This window comes from Falco peregrinus, chromosome 3 (assembly GCF_023634155.1).
Source record: "Falco peregrinus isolate bFalPer1 chromosome 3, bFalPer1.pri, whole genome shotgun sequence".
Taxonomy (NCBI): Eukaryota; Metazoa; Chordata; class Aves; order Falconiformes; family Falconidae; genus Falco; species Falco peregrinus.
The window spans coordinates 8,773,853-8,786,733 of record NC_073723.1 but is presented as its reverse complement, the minus strand read 5'-3'; positions in this window follow the sequence as shown (position 1 = coordinate 8,786,733).

Here is a 12,881-nt window from a genome sequence, read left to right as displayed (position 1 = left end):
CAGGTGAGAAACTGAGTATCAGGAACTGTGGCCGAGTGAACAAGTACCCTCTGCCTTGAATCATTTAGTCTGGTGAGTGACCACAATGTATCAGCCCTGGAGACAAGACCTGGAATACCAGTGTGGTGCAGAGTGGGGGGACTGGAGTGAGAAGCAAGAGAGGTGGACTAGAAATCCTAGAAGTAGAAATGCCTATATCTAATAGAGTACATATATGGTTACAGTACATTCTTTCCAAGATGTTAAATGAGCTCTAAGTCTTGCCATTCATTTGCAAATACTTGTGAAAACCATAGTTACCTCCTGCATCGGTTAGTCCACAGACTATGTAGAAATACTGCTAACATAGCAGATGTCACACCTAAAAGGTGTGATCGTGCTTTTAAAATTACAGCAAAACAAAGCAATTACAGCTGTATGTATGGAAGAAACCTGAAAGGATGCTGTGGCAAAGTACATGTTGGTCTCTTCTCCCAAGTAACAAGTGATGGGATGAGAGGAAACAGCATCAAGTTGCACCAGGGATGGTTTAGATTGGATATTGGGAAAAAATTCTTCACTGAAAGGGTTGTCACACATTGGAACAGGCTCCCAGGGAAGTGGTTGAGTCACCATCCCTGGAGGCATTTAAAAGATGTGTAAACATGGTGCTTAGGGACATGGTTGAGTGGTGGACAGTTGGTTTACAGTTGGACTCTATGATCTTAAAGGTCCTTTCCAACCTAAACGATTCTATGATTCTATGAAATCCTAAGAAAAGTAGTAAAACAAGACCTTACATAGTATAAATATACAAAGGGACTGACTGGTTCCCAAACTATATATATTCCAGAATTTTCAAACTCTGACCTTTTTTTGTTTGTTTGTTGATTTGTTTTTAAGGATTGGTGTGCCTGCTGGTTTCATCTATGTAACAGTAGTCTCTAAATACTGTACTAGCAGAGCATTAATTACTTCTGTCGTGGTTGCTATTAAATCTTAACTATCAAAGATTATGGGCCACTGAATCTGCTGCAGCAATTTATTTTTTTAAAAAGAGCTCACGGTAAAGATTGTTTATTTTTATGATGAACTGAGACACACCAGCCTCAGGTTCTAGGACACAGAATGTTATGATCTAACTATAAAACCTATCATAGTTCAAAAACAGTTGGAGGTTAAGAGATATCACAAACTAACTGTGGTTTGTGTCATTGTTGCATACAATGTAACAACTGCCATGGAAAATGTATTCCAAATCATCACTGTCATATTATGAAAATAAGAACAAATGTATAAAAGCATTTAGGAAATTAGTGGCTTTTGGTCAATATTTTTAAAATGGCTCTTCATAACGTATACTCTCCCTGTCACTTTCCCTTGTCTCTACCCATCAAAAGTCCCAGCAAGACTGTTTTCTCTCATATGGTACAATTTCAAAACCCAGAGGTCAAATCAAGTATTTCAGTAATATAATATCAGCTTCACAGAGGGACAAGCATATACATTTTTAAACAGGAATCAATGAAGATTTCGGACTTCTATTAAAAATTATAATATTACTGTGTTTCTGAAAAATGCTCATCGATTAAACAAAAATCTGAAAAAGTGTAGAAAAATAATAGGGCATAAAATATTTTTTCAGTTATTTTTTATTTTAATTTCTAGAAAAATGTTGACCATTCTATATTTGTATGTTTAGAGCTTTTATTTCTTACTATCATTTTGGTTTTGATGTCGCTGGCAAAATTTTAATAAGAAAGTCCCACAATCTATCACAGTCATCTCTATTTATCATAGATGATTATATACTTCCTACACACTGCAAAGCATTCATATATATATAGTAATGTAATGTATTTTTCCTCTCAAAACTCAGGTGAGAAAGAGAAGTAGTTTCCTGTATTCCAAATGGGGAAGTAACAGCCAAACAGGCACTGCAATCAATTTTTGAAAATCTGATAAACTTAATTGCACTTAGACCATATAGTTGAAATTTAAGCTTCAGAATTATTCAGCCAACAAATCGATTTTAATTTCTATTGTTTTATCAGTCTTTTGGAAAAAGCATCAGCAAAATACAATCCATGTTATTTTATAATTAGAGAATGATTATATATTTTCGAGTTTCCCGTGGCAATTTTCTTCATAAGCAGTATACTAAATTCATAGATCTTATTTAAATTTGGTGCAATCATTTTAAAAAAGCTAACAATTAAACAAGACTATCATGAATTGTTTTAGTGGTTGCTGTTTATGACAGCATTTGTTAAAAGATATCCCACAATATCCAAGCTATCACATTTTTACCTTATAACTAGAAATTGTAGTAGATTTACCAACTGTAACTATGTGATGCCTGTCACTAAATAAATTACAAAAAATTCTGTAACCAACTGGCTCTTAGAAAAAATAATGTGACTATTGTGTAGAGAGAACCGTACACTGACCCTCCTGTGTTTTTGTCTTGGCAGGTCTAAAATCCTGAGCATCACTAATTTCTGGGTTAGCTCTGCTAGTAAGTGCCTTCGTTAAAAGAAGCGAGGAGAACTTCACAACAGAAACTTATATGTATAGAATTAGTAAATTTGTAGAAAGCACATATGCCTCAGGAAGTCAGTGAGCTGAACCATGAGGACAGAGCAGCATGTGCTCCGGGGGATGATACCAGGACCAACACTGTCTATCATCTTCATCAGTGACCTGGGCAACAGATGAAAGTTTAGAGAGGATACAAAACTGGGAGGAGTGGTTGATACACAAGAAGGTCATGCTGCCATCTGGAGGGACCTCAACAGGCTGGAGACACAGGCTGACAGGAAGCTTAGAAGTTCAGTAATGGAAATTGCTAAGTCCTGCACCTGGCAGGAATAACTCCCTACATCAGTACACACTGGAGGACAGCCATCTGATAAGCAGAGGGTTTTGGCAGACCTCGGGCTCCTGGTGGACAAGCAGTTGACCATGAGACAGCAATTGTGTGCTTGAGGCAAAGAAGATAAACAACTTCTGGGCAGGATATGGAAAAGCATTTCCAGCAGGTCAAGGGAGGTGATCCTTTCCCTGTGCTCAGCCCTGCTGAGACACAGTATTGTGTCTAGGTCTGGGCTCCCCGGTACAAGACAGATCTGGATTTTCTGGAGGGAGTCCAGGGAAGACCACAAAGATGATTAAGGGACTAGGGTATCTGACATAGAAGGAGATGCTGAGAGTGCTGGGACTGTTCAGCCTGGAGAAGAGAAGGCTCAGGAGGATCTTGTCAAAGTGTATACCTGAAAGGAAGAGTCAAGAAGAAGGAGCCAGACTCTTCTCAGTAGTATCCAGTGCCAGGACAAGAATTAATGGGCATAAAATGGAGTGTTGAAACTCCCATTCAAACCTTAAAAAGAAAAACAAACACCTCAAAACAAAACCAAAACACTATGTTTTACTTTGAGGGTGGTCAAACACTGGAACAGGTTTCCCGGAGAGGTTTTGGATTCTCCATCATTGGAGACATTCAATACTCATCAGACACAGTCCTGAGCAACTTGCTTTAGCTGACCCTGCTCTGAACAGGTAGATTGGACCATATATATTTCCAGAGGTGCCTTCTGACCTCATTCATCCTGTTTGATTCTATGTGTTTGTCTAGTGTACACTATTTTAGGCTTCAGCTTTTGGCCAATATTAGAGATGACATATCAAATTGGATCAATGTTTATTCTTCACAGATATGGCAGCTCTGGAAAGAAGCTCTGTCTACAGATAATTCTTCCCCTTTAATCTATATGACATCAGATCAGAGGTGAATATACAGTGACTGTTGGCTGCGCGCAGCTCAAGCAGCTCAGCTGTGTGCCAAGGCTACAGCATCAGACAAAGAAGGTGGTGTACAGGCAAAAGGGGATGGGGTCATCCAGCTGTGACAGAAATGAGCTGGCAATGACTGCTGCTGGTAGCCAAACCGTCCATTGCCCTGGCTGTAGGCTAAACATTTGCACTTAATGTTTGGAGCAATCAAACCCCGTCTCGTTCTTCAGCAGAGTAAGCCCTGGGAAACCATAGTTACCTCCTTTCTCTGAAGTATTTGCATATTTCTTTTCTGCCTGTCTACATGGTATGAAGTATTTCTTGTGGCTCTTGTTTTTACAAAATCCTTGACATGCAGCAAATACGGTCAGGAGAAATAACTGATTAAGTACTAACAAAGCTGAAGTAACCAAAATTTCCTAACACATCCCTCTTACTTCCCAGCAGATAATAGAAAATCATCAAGATGGAAGGGCTGTTTATAGCTCTAAGTAAGTAAAGAGATAACAAAATTTTACATTCAAGCTTAGGTCAAGTAAATTTATGCACAAACTGAACTGAAAAGTTACCACCCTTGGCTAGAAATTTTACCTATGATTGGAAACTGGCACATCACTGGGAAAAGAACAGACATTTTAGCAAGTTTGGAATATTAGAATAATTAACTATGACGAAGCTAAATTATTATGTCTGAAAGCCAATGCTTTATAGACAAAAAGCCATAATTGCTCATATTACTCATCTACAATTATTGCACTTGAAGACATATATATATATGTAATAGATGTAAATATATGGATGCATATGTGTGTTACAATTTGTACAGTATACACAAATATGGATACAATATATATACACATATATACATGTAAATTATGCCTACAGGTACATATGCACACACTTAGATAAGATGTAGTCTGATTAATACTAGTTCTCAGACATTTTCATTTCCTTCATGCAGCCAGGTAAGTCTTGTGAAATATCTTCATTTTGAAAATAAATAGAATAAATGAACTACATCCAGTTCCTGAAACATCATAATAAACACATGATAAACATCAGTACTAAAGCAAAATTATCTGTATATTCAATTTATCAGAAATTGGTAAATTATAACTGCTATTCACTAAAGCTAGATATACTGACTATTATCACTTAGTGTCCTAATAAATTATACAGAGAAATTACTTATGTGTCTTGGATGTTTGTATTTTCACTGTATAAGTGTACCTACAGTCTTGAGTATAAATCCAGTGCTTCCTGGATCTGCATGTTTCAGTATTTCTTTTTTCTTGGCTTGCAGCCATATGCTTTCATACTAGTTGAATCATGAGGAAATCCTGATGAGGAACTCTTTGAAGGAGGGAAGTATCCCTGGAATATCCAGCAAATTGTGCTGGTAATTCAGCTGAAAGAACATCTTGTAAACTGTACCGTACTTCTCACAGCTGAGTGTGGGGAAGTACCATGCTGAAGAAAATAACATCCTTTAAATAAACTTTTACAAATTCTCTGCAAGAAAAGCTTGCAGGGTGCTTTTCCTGATTACATAAACCAGAATAACCCAGACAAAATTCCACTTGGAATAATTATATTTCTCTTAATTTAAACCTCCAATCCCTTTTATAGTTTTAAATAGATAAATTATTTTTGACAGCCTATCTTAAGTGCTAGAAAATCATAGTATTTCCATGTAGACGGAGTTCATGTTAGTTGATTGAACAGGCTCATAGTCCAATTTGTGAAACTCTAAGATTCTTTGACTGGAAGGAAGAAAATTCAACATATGAAAATATTATTGCTGGTTCTGTTAGACAAGTTCTTCTTTTTCTTTTCTTTTTTTTTTTTTTTTTTATATGCACAGAGATTTTAATTTCATTTAGAAATTAGATGTGCTATATTTTCCCCATGCCCATCCTTGCAAACCTTGAAATGCATTTCAACACAAGTCTAAAATGCTCGAAAGTTAAAACTCCTAAATACAACAAGTAACAAAATAATTAAGATGCTATCTAATTTTTATTGGCTCTTGTTTTCTGTTTGTATCCACATTCCTTTAGTACCCGCTCAGTACATCTGCTTTATCCACATAGATAAAGTTAAGTATTTGGCATCTTCTTAAAGAACGAATACAGCTGTTCTGTAAAGTAAAAGTAATGACTTCAAATTCCATGAATCATGAGGTGAGGAATTTCTGCACACTTCTGAATTCTTCAATGTGTCCGTAATACTTGTTGATACAGGAAGTGTTTATCTATATGAAACTCCCTATATTTTAAAGAAGCGGAAGTTTGTTTGCACCCCACTAAAGTAGACCTCCCCCAGCCTGATCAGAAAAGCCAAAACTTCTAAGTTAAATCCTGATTCAGATTTAACTAAGATTTTAGACTGGAGTCAGAAACTTGTAATTGTCCTTTGAAATATACCAGTTTGAAAAGCAGCAGGCTTCCAGCATTTTTTGCAAGATTAATGGAGAATTCTGCAGTTCCTTCTTGCCTATACTTTCACTCTGCTTTAGGCAGAAGAGAAAAGCAAAGCTGTCAGATAAATATAAACTATACTACTAGCTGTCTTCTCCAATGCAGAGGAAGATCCAGAAAAGTAAGAACATTTTGCTCCAGGCTAACCTAGGAACCTTTTTTCTGTCAATTTGTATTTTTTTTAATTAGTTGAAAGGGATAGAATACTGAGATGAATCTGAAATATTGTACAGTTCCTGGAGAGTGAATTTTAATACTATTTTTACTTCCCATTCTTTTGTCAAAATTTCTTGTCCTTCATTCTGCCCATTCTTTTCAATGGGACAAATATTTCACTTGAAATATTCATTTTGATCACTCCTGTCTCAGTTGAAAATAACATTATGTGTGGATATATAACAACACCCTTTTAAATATATCAGATTATACGGATGCAAACTTGCATTCAAATATTTAGTGTATTTTATATTAGAAGCATTTGTTGATATCATCAAACACAGAGATACAATTCACTTGTATGTAATATAGGTAGAGGCTCCTCAAGCCTATGACCTAAACCTTGAGTTTGAAAACCAGCATCAGGTTGCCAGCTGCAGCTTGAGCTCATCATAAATACTTCAACAGTTCTGCACCATACAGGGACTGAGTTCAGATCCACCTGGATTACCAGTGCCTTATGGGTTCGCACGTTGGGGCTAAACTCTCAGTGGCAACTAAACCTGGCTAATTTTCAGCTGCCCAGCAATTAGCACTCTCAAATCCTGAAAATATTATCCTGTTGTATCCTTGAGAAAGCATAAAACATTAAATAGGTTAAATATCAATATATAACACTCCAATCAATGCTGTCTAACAGAGCAATGTTCCCATCCTGAACTAGTTTCGTCATTCTCTGACCAATTATTATTTTAAAGGCTATTCCATTTACAGTCTGCTGGTGTTTCAAATGTCTTGTTTTCAAAATCATCATGAGACATCCATAATTTGGAACAATTTTATTATTAGTTTACCTTTTTATTATTATTACTTGTGTAATGTTTTCATCTTCGCAGAATTTATTTTTATATGTATTTTCTACCTATTTTACATCTCTGACACTGAATCCAACATCTTCATCTTAGCTCCCTGTTTTCTCTTTGCAGTATCATATTTTACTATTTTAATTTGTTCTCATAAATTTAGAAATCCCTTATTCTTTTTAGATTCTGTATTTTTATAGCTATTCCCCACTCACTGAAAAAAATTTCCTTCTTTTCAGTGTCTTTTTCCTCCTTAGCCATTATTGTACTTTTTTTCGTATTTACACTCTCTTGCCCTGAAAGGCAACCTTCTCCTTTTCCCTGGTTGGGTTTTGTGTCCTCTATGTTTTCTGATATAAATGTGGGCCCTCTTCTCACCTTGGCATGTCTAAATAATTTATTTTGCCCTTCCCACATCTGCAAACATTGTGAACAAGACCTTATTCAAATCTCATTTCTCAAAATTACATCTGGTAGTATTCTGTCTCCTGTGGTCTCACATACATATACATTATACTTTCTTTCCAATTCTGAAAGCCCACAATTCTGCCAATTCTGCAATAACACTAATGGTCCTACAGACATTAGCTGCTTATTGGCATTATTAACCTCTACAAAAGTGATTCCTAATGAAAAAAATGGATTTTTTAAAATGGGATGTGATTCAGAGTCAAAGGCGATAGGTAAGATAGTTGTGTTACTCACTTTCTGAGGTCTAAGTTTAACATAAATCTTAAGTTCTTCCATTAAATTAACAGACACTTAAAATGCCCAAAGTGGTTTTCTGACATGAACTATGTAAGAAGATTGCTACGCTCAGTGGCACTGGTTTTCCTCAGTCCTCTCTCTGTTTTTGTTTCTTGAATAACTACCTTCTCTGAATAGATTCAGTGCTGTTACCAGTAGCTATCATGTCTGGGGATAAACGCACACACACAAATATGAAAGATAACACCATATTTCAGGTAAGATATATCCATCTGCTTTATCTACTAGTAGCTCGTGCACCATGCCAATCTGCGGCAGAGTTTGGGCTCTCACACGGTGGCTTGAAAAAGGCATACCATTGAAAATGCAAGAAGGAGATACTACTTCACTATGAAAAATAACACAACGCTTTATTTATACTAACTCTGCCAAATGCAAGACTTTGAAATTGGTAATATTCTCTTTTTCTAAACATACCAAGCCCCCTATATTTCCTTCAACAACCCTGATAATTGCCTTAATATTGCATAAATAGGGCCCTATGTAGCAACAAAAAACATTCCTTACGTAAATAAAAATTTAATTCCTATAAAGGATAGATTAACCTCTATAGGGAAACAGATATGCCTGGTTAACTAATGATATACTCTATAAATCGTGTATGAATCTGGTAATTTCTTTGCATCATTTGATAATTTACGAAGAGCATGGGATTAAATGCAAAGACTGGTCTAGAACATGCAAAGCCTGATTTTAAGAATTCTCACAGAAGTGCAGTAAAAATCATACGGAGAAACTGATTATTTCTGAACCCTTGTTATTACTGAAAATAAAGCATGATCCTCAGGCTTAGTGGGGAGTGAGCTATAGCTCATAAACCAGCCATGGCAACTTGCACACTTTCCCTACAGAACACACAGGACTCGCCTCTCCACATTTAGCCACATAACTTTCTAGCAACCATTTCACTTTAAGTTCTACCTGTATCAGACAGATATCCAGGTTTTCCTTAAGACAATCAGACAAATATTTTTTACCCTAGAAAAGTAATTAACCATATATAGTTAATATAAATAACTATATATATAGTCAGAATGAAAGTCAGATGTTGCAAATCAATATAAAAGTGGGTTCTGACAACTGTCTAAGGATGAACTGAACATAGAAGTTTGTAATGCAAATCCCTTTCTGAAAAAAATTTCCCCAAAAGATCTTTACTTAGTGTTAAGACTAATTAATGAAATTGCATTAATTAAAACCTAACCAGCTATAATTTAATTAAATAAGACAATTATTACTTCTTTGATATATTACAAATGCTGGGTGTACATTTTGTTTTGTTTTCTTCAAAAGAAGTCGTATCAGAAGCATAAGCTTTGTCATTAATTCTAATCCAACTTCAAATTTTCCTTTTTTCTTTTTTTTGTTCAAAGAGGATACCTAAAGTGTGCTAGAGAATCAGATTCTCACAGCAGAAGTATTTTTAACAACACCTACATGTATATTTTGCCATTTGCACACTATTTTTTATTAAAAACGTTGTAATTCACCTTAATTCATTCTTCATAGGTAAAGTTAGGAAAACTAGAGCATGAAACTAAGGAGAAAATACAGACTTACATTTTAGTAATTCATCTGGTACTCAACACACCTAGGTTTGGCGGGAGATGTAATTTATTTTCAGTACCTCACCTTGTAACAGTTCTTTTCTTACAATAAAAAAATGAATGCACTTGTAGTTGTGAATACATACACAGCATTCCAGGTATGGATGCATAAAAAGGGAGAAAGACAAACTCCCAATGGTGATAAATTTGATCTATGACACCACACTCCTCCTATTTGATCTCGGGAAAGATACTTGCTTCCAGATTGTTTAGAGTGTTTAAATGCTCAACTTTGCAAAGTCTAAGAGATTTAATAAAACATCTCATTGTCCTGGTTTCGGCTGGGATGGAGTTGGTTTTCTTCTTAGTGGCTGGTGCAGTGCTGTGTTTTGGATTTGGCATGAACACAATGTTGACAGCACACTGATGTTTTGGGTGCTGCTGGTGCTGCTTATACTAAATCAAGGACTTTTCAGTTTCTTGGGCCCTGCCAGCCAGAGGGCTGGAGGGACACGGGAAATGGAGAGGGGACACAGCCAGGACAGCTGACCCAAGGTAGCCAAAGGGGTATTCCATACCTCTTGCTGAGGTTATATATATGAGTTATATACTCAGCATGATGAGGTACATCATAGTGAGTATATAAAATGGGGGAAGAAGAAGGAAGGGGGGGACATCTGGCATTATGGCGTTTGTCTTCCCGAGTAACCGTTACACGTGCTGGAGCCCTGCTGTCCTGGGGATGGCCGAGCACCTGCCTGCCCATGGGGAGTGGTGAATGAATTCCTTGCTTTGCTTTGCCTGTGTGCAGCTTTTGCTTTAACTATTAAATGGTTATCTCAACCCCTGAGTTTTACATTCCTTTCCGATTCTCCTCCCCATCCCTCTGGGGCGGGGGGGGGCGGGGGGCGGGGGCAGCGAGCAAGCAAGTAGCTGCGTGGGGCTCGGTTGCCAGCCGGGGTTAAACCACGACGCTCATTAACAGTCACCTCTGCGCTAATGAGCAGAATTTCACTCAAATTCTAATGTTTTTATTTTATATATATATATAAACAATAGAAATAGGGGAAATAGAATCTTGCTGATGATACTGCAGCATTAAAGAGGCAGAAGAGCTCAGTCTAACAAGACAACAAAGATGTAAATACAGAAAGGAATCTATAAGGAAATACACGCTCTGGAAAACTATTATTTAAAGTCAGAGCAGCTTAAGCCCTGACGTTGTTGTGCAGATAGGAAGTTCTGCCCACTGATTACTCACATTCCTTCCCAGGCAGGGGGCGACTGTGACAGACTGATGAGCAAAGAGCTGAGGTGATCAGACAGCAAGCTTTGCCAAACCAGCTGGGGCCACCAGCCACATCAGTTTCTCTGTTACCCAACTTCCCAGACAGCCACTAAGGAGCAACAGGCCCAGAGAATTAGAGGAGTTTTCTTTGAATGTCGAGTTCGGAGACCTAAGTGTTGAAAGTCACATAACACAAAAGAAAAAAAATCCATTATCTTGCAAAATACATCACTTTTGCAATGCTTTCAACACCCACCTATAAAATATGAACAGCAGTATTTCCTCTGTACCTCAAAGGAATGTTTTACAAATTCATTAGAGAGTGTAAACAGATAAAACTATTATAACCAGGGCTGTATGAATACCAAAGACTGAGAGCGAGAGACCACAGTGAATGCATTCTGTCCCTGGCTCATGCATGAGGCCGCTTGGATATGCCAGATGCTCTAGTTGCAAAGCAAAGCACTGTAACTGAGGACTTTATGAATTGAAGATTACAGGAAGTTTAGACAGGAGAACAGTACCACGGAGAGTTTACATGTGACTTCAGTCAGAAAAAAATTTCTGTAAGTAATAGGGAAGATGGAAGAGGGAAAGGTATAGGAATAAAGTAACAACACAAAGTACTGATGAACTATACGGGAATGTGCAGCTATTGTGCAGTTAAGTTCAACTACAAAAAGCATGAAATTTATATTTTATCAAAGAATTATAATGAAAACCTATAGACATCTTTGTTGAAACTACCTAGTATTCTGTTGCATAAAATCTTTTGCAGCTAATGCATTCATAAAGAAATTAAAAAACCAGTAATTTCATGGTTGACAAAACATTTCATGGGTTTGATTTTATATGATTCCTGATTTATGCAAAACTATACATCACATCAGATAAGAAAACAAAACATTCATAATATTTTACACGTTATAAGCAAATTTTGGTGTAAGATGTACCTTCATGACCTGGTGGATTCATTGCGTAATATGAATGTTTTTTACATTCATAGGTATCAGCCAATATTAAGACACTCAAGCCTATGTTTCTGGAGAAGAGGAAGGGGAAAGCTATGCTACAAGTCTAAAGTTTCTCTCTTAGTTTAGCTTCTTTAAAAATGTCTTCTTTACATGTTAATTTTGACTGATCTAGTTTATGGCAGTTAAGGGTAAGATGCAACTAAAATTATATGCTCCAAATCTAAAACAAAATCTGTTTTGGTTTTCTGTTTTCTAATTTAATTTTCAGTCACTTTGCAAAGTCATTTAACCCTCCTTTGACTTTCTCATTAAAATATTTTAAACATTTAGCTTAATATTGGCATATTTATAGCTGCAGTGTTAAAATGTACATAGAATTAAAGAGATTCAGAGGAACTAATCCTAAAACAATGTTACCACACATGGTATTTGATTTGCTACTGGACGAGGTTTTATTATTTTATTTATTGTATTATTTTAATGTTGACTTGGGTCTCTGATATCATTGTAACTTTCCGTTCCCCATTGGACAATAGAAGACTGTTTTTTCTAGCAGATTTAAGTTATTAAAAAAGACAAAACAACAACAACAAAACAACCAGCATCTGGAAGATAATGCTAGCTGAATGTAGTCTGCCAATGAAGCTCACACTTGGTTTCATAATGGCCATAACTAACCATTGCATCGATTGGCCAAGCATTACAGAAAACTATCCAAACCAGGAATCTGTAAATCAATGGTGTTTGATTGCAAACAGTAATCAATCTGAGGAAGTCCTTCCTTCCATGTTGCTTGAGAACTTAGACTGGACAGCTTATCAGAATAGTTCCTTCTGTCCTTCATATGTAAAAATTTGATCTCTGCAATCATAAAGGGGATTTTAGCCACCTCCCCACTGGGCCACAGAAGTGCAGGTATAAATAGCCATTGAAAGACTCATCTTACTTTTGAGGCCAACTTTTTTAATTGGCTGTTGCAGCACTGTGGAGCAGGCTCTCTCCCACCACTTTTGGGGAATGCATCTCTCTGCATT